Source organism: Somniosus microcephalus, chromosome 9, assembly GCF_052327205.1.
Source record: "Somniosus microcephalus isolate GS21.2 chromosome 9, FLI_Smic_1.0, whole genome shotgun sequence".
Taxonomy (NCBI): Eukaryota; Metazoa; Chordata; class Chondrichthyes; order Squaliformes; family Somniosidae; genus Somniosus; species Somniosus microcephalus.
Window position 1 is genome coordinate 213,835,841 of NC_140995.1, and position 12,218 is coordinate 213,848,058.

At 47.2% G+C, this 12,218-nt stretch overlaps 1 pseudogene; it reads right to left on the reverse strand.

Moving 5' to 3' along the window:
* The window catches only part of LOC147113010 (uncharacterized), a 182,848-nt pseudogene that overhangs the window by 40,275 nt on the left and 130,355 nt on the right, over positions 1 to 12,218 (reverse strand).

The following is a 12,218-nucleotide window of genomic DNA, read 5'->3' on the forward strand; positions in this document are numbered from 1 at the left end:
GTCAATTGAATCACACGCATCTTGCAATGTTGATTCAGGAGTCACAGAATCACAGAATCACAGAAATCCCACAGTGCAGATAGAGGCCATTTCGGCCCAATCCCCGTAACCCCAACACATATCCCACCCTATCCCCGCAACCCCATGTATTTAATCCCCCCTAACACTAAGGGTCAATTTATCATAGCCAATCAACCTAACCCGCACATCTTTGGACTGTGGGAGGAAACCGGAGCACCCGGAGGAAACCCACGCAAACACGGGGAGAATGTGCAAACTCCACACAGACAGTCGCCCGAGGCCGGATTCGAACCCGGGTCCCTGGCGCTGTGAGGCAACAGTGCTAACCACTATGCCACCGTGCTGCCCGTTCTGGTAGAACAGTTTCAAACGAAGGGGAAATGTGATTGCATTATGTATCCATATGCCCAATAGGTACTTAAAAACACGCACACACTACATTTAAGGCTTTGTAACAGGGCAGTAGTCGGAAACAGACGAAACCACCCGCCCAACACCCCACCCATCCCCTAATCCTTACTTGAAAAGAGCCGGGAATTCTCCCACTGTCCTAACCTTTTCCCCTCGACCAAAGACACCAAAAGCAGCTTACAGGTTCGTTTCATCTCATTTGATGTGTGTGAAACTGCACTTGAAAAGTGTTGCATTGGTCGTCAAACGCTTTGCATGTGATAAGGTGCTGTATCATTACATATATTTTGCTACATCATTTTATTATTTATTATAAGTGCATAGTAATTGGAATTTAAAAGCTATGCAGAGAAATGATGCCATTTGACAGGATTCACATCAAAATATTTTTCTAATCCCTGTTGACGCTAAAAATATACCTTATCACTGACCATTTTGATAGTGTTTTAAAAGCACGAATGCAGTTGATGTAAACTTTTATTGTTAACATTCTCAGTCTGTGGGGCTCAATTTTGAAATCTGAAAGCAACATAAATCGTTCGATGTATAAATCCACAGTGTACATAGAACCCTTACAATATTCTGTTTTCACATTTACATGTATGTGCGCGCATATAAACCAATTGTAAATCAGTCCTTATTTGACAACATACTTATTATGTTGTTATTATGATGTAGCCCTTGTCACTAACGTGTATCATCAAGGAAGGTCATTGTTTAAAGCGCGATTTGCTACCTTAAGATAATAGCTGCAAAGTTGAAGCAATTTTTTTTGTCTCAATTCCACCAGCCCTCCAGCTCCTTAAAGGGGCGGGACAATATCATTCTGACAGGAACCTGAGACCAAAGCAATCCTTCACCCTGAGCACACAGTCCAGTGGAGATCAACTCCCGTCCCGCAGCAAGGGAACAAACCTGAGTATGTGAATTCAGTCGAGTCTGGAAAAGAAGCTCCCTTGAAAGACTTTGCTGAACTCTCACTTGCCGTCATCCTGTCCAGGGAGTGAAACCGACTGACTCCACAATGAGCCCAATGTGAATGCACCTGCCAGCGAAAACTAGGAGTTTTCCCGGTGTAGGGGGGAGAAAAAACCCACACACGTGCAGACCTTGAAGGCATTCCCTAAGAGTAAAGGAGCAGAGGCGATATGGTTCCTGGGATTCAGTACAGCCTTTTTCTGTACCTGGTACTCTCCTGCCTTTACCCGTCACAGGCTTCGCAGGCAAGTAGCAACCTCTGTTTTTACTGCTGTGCTGCAGATTGCTGTGAGAGAAAAGGAAAAATAGTTTATCGGTAAGAAACGTGAGTAAATTGTAGAATCAATAATCTGCAGGGGGACAGGGATGGAGGGGCTCCCAGGTCTCTGATGTCGCTGAAAGTTGTTCTCCGAGAAAATCTCATTGATGTGATGTATGCGCTAAAGTGCGTTTGAACAAATCTAAAAAGTACAACATTTCATGCAGAATGCACTGCAGACATTAAAATCTGTTCGTTTAATGACTTTGAAGGACACGCGGTGTTTCTTCCAGCTGTTACTGTATAATGGCCAATATAGAGCGGTTCAAAGGCCTCGGATATAAACACTGCTGGTCCTGTTAGCTCTGCAATAAACCGATTTATAGAAATGCTTGTGAGCTTCAGAGAAGAGCTGGCTGTTGCAACTAAACCTCAAATGCTGAAGATGCCAATGTGAGTTAGTTTTTAATGTGTGTGTGTGTATATATAGTACACAGCTACAATAGGGGTACGGTAGCATAGCGGTTATCTGGTCATTCTCACATTGCTGTTTGTGGGAGCTTGCTGTGCGCAATTGGCTGCCACGTTTCCCACATTGGCTGTAAAGCACTTTGGGACATCCTGGGGTCGTGAAAGGCGCTATAGAAATGCAAGTCTTTCGTTTTTATGTTGCTGGACTAGTAATCCCGAGGCCTGGACTAATGATCCGGAGACGTGAATTCAAATCCCACCACGGCAACTGGGGAATTTAAATTCAGTTAGTTCAATAAATCTGGAATAAAAAGCTCGTGTCAGTAATGGTGACCATGAAACTACCGGATTGTCATAAAAACCCATCTGGTTCACTAATGCCCTTTAGGGAAGGAAATCTGCCGCCCTTACCTGGTCTGGCCTATAAGTGACTCCAGACCCAGAGCAATGTGGTTGACTCTTAACTGCCCTCTGAAATGACCTAGCAAGCCATTCAGTTATACCAAACCCCGACAAAGAAGTATATTAATAATAAAACCGGACGGACCACCCGGCATCGACCTAGGCACCGGACACGACAAAGGCGCACCCAGCCTAGTCGACTCGGCAAAGTGCTCCTCACTAACATCTGGGGACTTGTGTCAAAATTGGGAGAGCTGTCCCACAGACTAGTCAAGAAACAGCCTGACATAGTCATACTCACAGAATCATACCTTCCAGACTCTTCCATCTCCATCCCTGGGTATGTCCTGTCCCACCAGTAGGACAGACTCAATAGAGGTGCTGACACGGTGGGGAGTGGCCCTGGGAGTTCTCAACATTGACTCCGGACCCCATGAAGTCTCATGGCATGAGGTCAAACATGAACAAGGAAACCTCCTGCTGATTACCACGCATGGAGTCCAGGCAGGTAAAGGCATAGCTTCCAATGGTGGGGCAAAGGGGAAGGGGATGAATAAAATGCCAGAGTCAGAGTAACGGAGAGTTCGGGTAGGGAAGAGGCTGTAGGGCTGGAGGAGGATACATAGAGAGGGAGAAGAAAGTCATAAATGGATTTAAACACAAGGATGAGAATATTAAATTGGAGGTAAAAACAGAAAAGGCTGGAACAAAATATGCAGATGCAGGTCAGGCAGTTCTGACGAAGGGTCATCGACCTGAAACGTTAACTCGGTTTCTCTCTCCACAGATGCTGCCTGACTTGCTAAGTGTCTCCAGCATCTTCTGTTTTTATTTCAGATTTCCCGCATATTTTGCTTTTAAATTGGAGGACTGGGAGCCAATGTAGGTAGACAAGGACAAGAGTGATGGGTGAGCGGGACTTGATACAGGATAGGACATGGGCAGCTGAAGTTTACAAAGAGTGCAGGATTTGAGGGAGGCCGGCCAGCAGTGTATTGGAGCAATTAAGGCTGGAGGTGGCAAAGATATGGAATAGGGTTTCAGTGACAGGTGGGCTGAGTTAGGGCAGGAGGCAGGTATATGATGGAGGTGGAGATGGAGGTCAGCGGCGGTCTTTGCAATGGAGAGGATATGGGGTCAGAAGCTGAGCTCGGGAATCTGATGTTGCGAATAGTCCAGTTCAACCTGAGTCAGTGGCCTGGGAGGGGGTTGGAATTTGTGACAAGGGTACAGAAGTTCTGGTTGGGGGCCTAAGATGATGGCTTTGTTCCCAATGTTTAACTGGAGGAAATTAAGGCTTATCTAAGACTGGGTATTGGACAAGCAGTCTGACAACAGAGAGGCAGTGGAGGGGTCAAGAGCAATGTTCCCGTTAAACTGCGCAGCCCTGCAACGCTCTGGAGCTCCCGCGCAGCCGGCTCACCGGCTTTTAAATGGGAAAAACCACGCATGTGTAGTATTATGAATGGGCTGCGCAGCCCCTTAAAGGGCCCGCGCACCCCCAAAAATTAAAGGGAACATTAGTCAAGAGAGGTGGTGGAGAAGAAGAATTGGGTGTCATCAGCTTACATGTGGAAGTTGATCCTATGGGGGTGATTTTCATTCAGAAGTCGAGAAGGAGGCGGGACTACAACTTTCGGGGTTGTAGTCCTGCCTCCATCGAGATGCAGCCAATCCACGCGATTTTAACTTGATTGACCTTGTTGAGCCCGCCCAGTGGGCTCAGCGGGCCAATTAAGGGCCACCCGGCAACAGGTGACATCACAAACTGAAATTTCATCTGTCAAGAGCTTTTGACAGATGAAATATCAGCGTTTCACAGCTGTTTGAAGCTGTCAAACACTGAGAGTCTTACTTCTAACCTGAGTCCTTCTACACAGACTCAGTTAGAAATCTCACCGGCACACAAAGCTGCAGGCTGTCACTTTTGACAGATCGCAGCCATTCTGCTTTCTGTGCCAGTTAGATGATGGACTCCCGAAACCTAGAGGAAGGAAGGCTGTAAAGGTAAGTACAGGTAATTTAAACTTCTTTACACACTGTAGACACACCAAACACACTTACCTTTGCACTCATGCACCCATCACTCACCTGAACACCGACATCTAGGACCCCAGCTGTTCACAATATATATTAATGATCTGGACGAGGGAATTGGATGTAGTATCTCCAAATTTGCAGACGACACAAAGCTGGGTGGGAAGGTATGCTGTGAGGAGGATGTCGTGAAACTCCAGTACGATTTGGACAGGTTGGGTGATTGGGCAGAAACATGGCAAATGCACTATAATGTAGATAAATGTGAGGTTATCCACTTTGGTGGCACAAACAGGGAGGCAGATTATTATTTGAATGGCAATAGATTGGGAGAAGGGGAAGTGCAAAGAGACCTGGGTGTTCTTGTGCACCAGTCGCTGAAGGTAAGCATGCAGGTGCAGCAAGCGGTTAAGAAGGCAAATGGTATGTTGGCCTTCGTAGCAAGAGGGTTCGAGTACAGGAACAAGGATGTCTTGCTGAAGTTGTACAGGGCCTTGGTGAGACCCGCACCTTGAGTATTGTGTGCAGTTTTGGTCCGCCTTATCTGAGGAAGGATGTTCTTGCCCATGGAATGAGTGCAGCGATGATTCACCAGGCTGATACCTGGGATGGCAGGAATGACGTATGAGGAGAGATTGTGTCGATTGGGCTTATACTCACTGGAGTTTAGAAGATTGAGAGGGATCTCATCGAAACCTATAAAATTCTGTCAGGCCTGGACAGACTAGATGCAGGAAGGATGTTCCCGATGGCCGGTGGAAGTCCAGAACCAGGGGTCATAGTCTAAGGATAAGGGGAAGCCATTTAGGACAGAGATGAGGAGGAATTTCTTCAACCCAGAGAGTGGTAAACCTGTGGAATTCTCTGCCACAGAGGGCGGTGGAGGCCAGTTCATTAAATATATTCAAGAAGGAGTTGGATATATTTCTTAAGGCTAAAGGGATCAAGGGATATGGGAGAAGGCAGGGACAGGGTAATGAAATTTGGATGATCAGCCATGATCTCATTGAATGGCGGAGCAGGCTCGCGAGGGCCGAATGGCCTACTCCTGTACCTATCTTCTAAGTTTCTGTTTTCTATCTCGAACCCCCTCCAAGTCCTTCAACCCGACGGCCCAACTCCTCTAACTTGGCATGGTTTGGAGCCATCGGGAATCCCACAGATCAAGCTTTAAAATAGGGATTAGGCTAAAAACTGCCTGTTAACTACCTGTTAACAGGCAGTTAATTGGCACTAATCCCTTCCCGCCTCGGGTAGGCGGGTCCCAGTGTGGGGCGGGTATCCGCCTCCTTTGAAACTTAATTGGAGGCGGGTTGGGCGCGGGATGGTGTCGGGACCCCCGAATTCGTGACTTTAACCCCCCGCACGCCTCCAATCCTGACTCCACGGGTCAATGAAAATCGACCCCTATGTCTTTGAATGATGTCACCTGGGCCACCATATAAGTGAGGAAGAGGAGGGGGCTAAGGATAGATCCTTGGAGGACTCTAGAGGTAATATTTTAGGGAAGGGAAGAGAAGCTATTTCTGGAGATGCTCTGGCTATGATTCGATAGGTAACAGTGGAACCAAGGAGGAAAGACATTGGAGGAGGGTGATGTGGTCAACCGTGTCAAAGGCTGCAGAGAAATCGGTTAATGTCAGAACTAACCTCCAATTCACTCCTATTTTCATTGTGTAGGGTTGCCTGAACAGACAGAAGGTCCTAACTGCCATCCGACAAATGCAACAATTCCTAAAAGGACAGGAAAACCGTTTTACTGATGGGATCCGCAACATGAAAGCCAAGCTCTCTGCCTTGCAGGTCTCTGTGACCAAACTGACTGCAGACCAGCCCTCAGGTACGTTACCATCAGACTCGTGTCAGCAGAGACCCATTCCTCCAAACACTTGACTAGAAAGTTGTACTGTCCCACCAACCCACCGATAAGGTTAATTTATGAATGGAACCCTTGTGCAAATCTGGGCAGACATCCTTGTAAGCTGCCCAAAGGGGAGAAGTGCAAAAACAAATCCCACAAAAGTTGAATAATGTGACTTTCAAGAAATCCAGAGCAAAGGGCTCCACCATAAAGTAAAGGTATTGGGAGCTGCCCCATTTAATTCTGTGGGACCCTTGAGTCGATGGTTTCAAACATCCAGGCAGCCTGATCGAGTGGTATTTCAAAAGGGCAGACTCACTCTTTACCACCTCTTGAATGGCACAATTGGACTCCAACTCCCAATTACCTTCCAAAGTTGTGGTTGACTCCAAGGGTTTCTGCCTCTGGCCGGACGGACAGAGCCCTGGCAGAGCATGAGTGTGCTAGTTGTAAGGTTAAGCATAAAGAAACTTATAGATTCAAGCCACTGTATCCACTGCTACCCTGGAGGACATGCTGACCTGTCTCTCTTGACTTGACTGGATGTGAAATGTCTTGAGCCCTAACATCCTTGAGAAGTCGAAGGGAAAGGACAAAGGACTTTGCCGTGGAGCGGCGACAGCAACACAAAGATGTGCTACTCCCTCCAACACCGCTGGTGTCACCCTTCATTAGGCAGGCTTGTGTGTGTCGGATTCTGGGCTCTCGGAGAGAGGCGCTCCCAAGCAAACAGTCAAGGTCCCTAAAATTCTGCGTCAGCTCAAGGCCCCTTTCTGCACTAAAAACGGACCAAATTCTGTGGCATGAGGATGTTGTTCCTGCAGCAAACCCGCTCAGGATTTGGAAACATCCCAATCTCAGTGCAATAAATATATTTTTAAAAAGATACTGTATAAAAACATCAGTTAACTGGTGGCTGTTTAGAAAAAAAAAAGGTTAAAAGCAATTTGCTGTGTTTCGCCTCTATGCCAAATGTACTGCTCAGGCGCTTGCAGTAATAGTTGTGGCTTAACACGTGGCTGTCTCACCGAGCAAAGTGAGATAGTTCGGTGACACGTGGCAACTAGATCTTCAATAGTAGTAACCAATACCCGATGTACCAAAGCCAGTCCTGCCAAGAGAACGGTAGCGCAGTGGTTATGTTACTGGACTAGTAATCCAGAGGCCTGGTTTAATAATCCAGTGGAAGTGAGTTAAAATCCCACAGTGGCAGTTCGAGAATTTGAATTCAATTAAAAAAAATCTGGCAATGAAAAGCTGGTATCAGTAAAAGTGACCATGAAGCTGTTGGATTGTTTCAGAAACCCCAAAACCAGTCAATGGTGTTCTGCATCTGAATGTGACACTAATCTTCACTGATTTATAGCTCAGTAATCCTCATGCATTTTACACCTTGCTTATTAACCTACCAAATTGCAAAAAACAGTTGGTTAAGGAGCTGCCAATCGTGGTGTTAGAGTCCCTGTGCATTTCATGTTTCAACACTATTCAGTGCACAATATGCACATAATGGGGATTAGAGGCTTGAGATTGGGGTTTCCTCTGCTTTCTCCTCCCTAATGGGCCAGGATAGCAGCAGAAAAGGGGCAACATTGGTGGTAAAGCCTTTTGCTGTGCTCCCGCTCCGACCCCTTGCCTCCGCCAGGACCCTCACTGGCTGCTCTTCCCCCACCAGCTGCATGTAAATGAGAGCCAGGTCCTGGGCCTCGAGTTCCCAGTGGATTTTCCTGCGGCCATCCCTGTTACTGCCGCTCCCCGGGACTGCATGGTGAAAGGTGTTAGTAGGCTCGGGGTAGCTGTGAAAAAGGTCCCGATTTCTCTAAATGGAGGGAGGGGGGCCTAGGAGAGGCCTCCTCTACTTCCTGTTCAGCCCCAGCACTTACCTTTGTAGGCCTCAATCTGCTGAGGCCTACAAGACGGGTAGGTTTCTTCACCTTTGGTTCTTCTGTCTCTTCAGGTCCCTTGGCACATCTTCTGGTGCTGCAGCACTACTGCATCTTCAGGCTGCTGATGATTTGTAGGTTCTCTCATGGTGGTGATCCCTCCCTGGAGAATGCCTTGCAAAAAAATGGGTCGGGGATTCAGCGGTCTCAGGGTACAGGGTCCCTCCACGGCCCACCTCACCGTCATACTCCAGTGAAGAGGAGAATCCTATCCTTGGTATCCTGACACTATTTGGATTCAGATCAGATAATGGGATTGGTACATCAAGCACTGGCTCCAAACTAATTACAGCAGGAAAAACTATTTGAGGAAGTATAACAAGGGGTGGGGAGAATGACAGTAGAAATTCTGGTATGGGTGTGAAATTCTGCATTGATTAGTCTGTCTGTGGAAGGAGCCTTGGCTACACTGCACTGACAGAGTCAAAACTTCCGAGACAGGTCTGGACCTCAACAAGGTCAGCAATGGAGGCGTAAGCAAAGCCAACAAAGAGTCACCATCACCCATCCAAGCACTTTAAAGAGTGGCCACTGTCCCTGCTACAGAGCGAAAGAACTTGCATTTATCTTCGGCAGCACCTCCCAAATCCGCGACCTCTATCACCTAGAAGGACAAAGGCAGCAGGCGCATGGGAACACCACCACCTCCAAGTTCCCCTCCAAGTCACACACCATCCTGACTTGAAAGTTTATCGCCGTTCCTTCATCATTGCTGGGTCAAAATCCTGGAACTCCCTCCCTAACAGCACTGTGGGAGTACCTTCACCACACGGACTGCAGCGGTTCAAGAAGGCGGCTCACCACCACCTTCTCGAGCGCAATTAGGGATGGGCAATAAATGCTGGCCTTGTCAGCGACACCCACATCCCATAAATGAATAAATAAAACAAAAATTGATATAGTGCCTTTCATGTCCTGAGAATGTCCCAATGCAAAAGAATTAATTTTGAAGTGTTGTCACTTTACGCACAGCGAGGTCCGACAAACAACAAGATTAATTAACCAGTTAATCAGTTTTCGGTGGTGTTGCTTGAAGGGTGAATGTTGGCCATTACACCGGTAGAAATCCCCTGCTCTTCTTCGAATAATTTCATGGGATTTCATTTTACAAACAAATGGGGGCCTTGGTTTAATGACTTCTCCAACATACAAAATCTCCGTCAATGCAAACTCGCTCAGTACTGCACTGAAGTGTCAGCTTGGATTATGGGGTAGAGTTTCGCCCCAGATCGGCCAAACCAGCGCAAAAGATCGAGGAATTTCAAGCACAAGTTACGTGCCGTTTCCGCGATCTTTTGCGCTGGTTTAAGAAACATCGCGTTAGAAGCTGGCCCCGCCCACAAAACTGGCCACGCCCTCAGATCGAATGAGTCAGCAAGGTGAGTTTCCGCTAATTGTGCCTGTTTGTGGCCCTTCGAAGAGGCTCTTAAAATTAAGCCTTTTTTTAAGCACGAGGACACTAATAGGCACCTTTCAATTCTTTTAAATATTAAAAAAATGTCATTTACTAAGCAACTGACTACTGTACACCAATGAAACTAGTCAATGGTTCAGTATAGTTTTTAAAGTCATTTTCAGTTATTTAAAATCAGGTAACTCACAGGTGGTGGACTGATTAAAAGTGCTTATTTTTTGTGATTAACCCATTGTCAGCTGTATTAATCAAACTGCACCAGGTTACCGCTCTTAAATATATCAAGAAATATTTTTAAACATTATGCTCCAAAACACTGCCCGATTGAGCTGGTTCATGGAAGATTTTACGTTTGTGATTATGTAAATAGGTTTGAGCGGAAGCTTGAACCATAACCTCACTTTGGGAAACTTGCGCGATTTTCAGCGCAATTCGCGCCCGGAAACTCTACCCCGATGTGCTGGAGTGGAGCTCGAACCCACAATCTATGGAGTCATTCAAGAAGCAGTTGGATGCAGTGGTGGAGGACTATTGTAGGTTTCTCTGGAAGGATGAGTTAGATGGACCAAAAGGCCTCCCTCCTTTTCTTATATATTTGTTCTTGGGAATACGTGTAGTGCTCGTGAGGCCCTGAAAAGGTGGTCATTGGCCTGCTTCTTGAACTGCTGCAGTCTTTATGGCAGTACTGCTCCCACAGTGATTTTTTTTTTCGTTTATGGATCTGGGCGTCGCTGGTAAGGCCAGCATTTATTGCCCATCCCTAATTGCCCTCGAGAAGGTGGTGGTGAGCTGCCTTCTTGAACCGCTGCAGTCCGTGTGGTGAAGGTACTCCCATACTGCTGTTAGGGAGGGAGTTCCTGGATTTTGACCCAGTGACGATGAAGGAATGGCGATATATTTCCAAGTCAGGATGGTGTGTGACTTGGAGGTGGTGGTGTTCCCATGCGCCTGCTGCCCTTGTCCTTCTAGGTGGAAGAGGTCGCGGGTTTGGGAGGTGCTGCCGAAGAAGCCTTGGCGAGTTGCTGCAGTGTTCGGTAGGGAATCAGCGAATCCCGGGATTTTGACCCAGTGGCGATGAAGTGGTGATCTGTGTCTTAGTCAGGTTAGCCTGTGACTTGGAAAGGAACTTGGAGATGATGGTGTTCCCTGACATCTGTACTTATCTTTGTGAATTTAAGACAGTGTTTAAATCCACCAGTAGTTATTTGATAACTTAACATAGCTTAGCTATTTAAAATAATTTATACCTTCTGAAACTGATGTAAAAACACTGGAAAAAAATTCTGCAAACTGCAGTATGCTAACCAGGTTTTGCTCATTTCAGTTTAAAAGTACAACTTTCATGTACTCACACATCAAAATAAACGCAGCCACATGTGTTTAACTGGGTCTACAATCAGTCTCGCCATTTTAGATCATAAATCTTACTGCAAATGGTTCCTGATTTTGACAACAATTCTAAAGCTAGCTTTTAATATGATGTGAGAATGGAGGGTGGTGGAGGGTGAAGGAGGGGTGGAAGGGTGGAGGAGGGTGGAAGAGGGGTGGTGGAGGAGGGTGAAGGAGGGGTAGTGGAGGGAGGAGGAGGGTGGAGGAGGGGTTATGGAGGAGGGTGGAGGAGGGGGGTGGAGGAGGGTGGAGGGGGGAGGGGGTGGAGGAGGGGGGTGGAGGAGGGTGGAGGAGGGGTGGAAGGGTGGAGGAGGGTGGAAGAGGGGTGGTGGAGGAGGGTGAAGGAGGGGTAGTGGAGGGGCGAGGAGGGTGGAGGAGGGGTTATGGAGGAGGGTGGAGGAGGGGTGGTGGAGGGGGGAGGAGGGGGGAGGGGGTGGAGGAGGGGGGTGGAGGAGGGTGGAGGAGGGGGGAGGGTGGAGGGGGGTGGTGGAGTGGTGAGGAGGATGAAGGAGGGTGGAGGAGGGGTGGAGGAGGGGGAAGGAGTGTGGAGTATTATGTCCGTGTATAATTGAGACACGGACTGCAGGAGTTGATTTTAACAAGTCTTTACTGAATGGAGACAACCTGGAAACTGAAACTACAGAAGCCTGCTAGGGCCTTTTATACAGGGGTGGTCACTGCCGGTACTGCAGTCTGAGACCAGTTATTCCCTTAAAGGTACATACACAACAATTCCTCCCCTTTTAGATAAACAGTACATAACATTCATTTAACAACTAAATAATAACTAATTACAATTACAATTACGGTTACTAGATACATTGGTTGAAGTTAAGCAATTATAAGTTCAGTCTTTGAGGAGGCTTCCTGATTCTGTCTGGATAACGCCTCTTTGGGATATCAGGTTCTTCTGGCAAGGTTGAGTCGGGATCAATGTCGTTGTTTGGTTCGTCTGCTTCCAATATCACCGATTCTGCGGTCGATGCAATTGGTACTTCGGTTTCATCGCCAGGTGTATCAGATCGTGGTGTG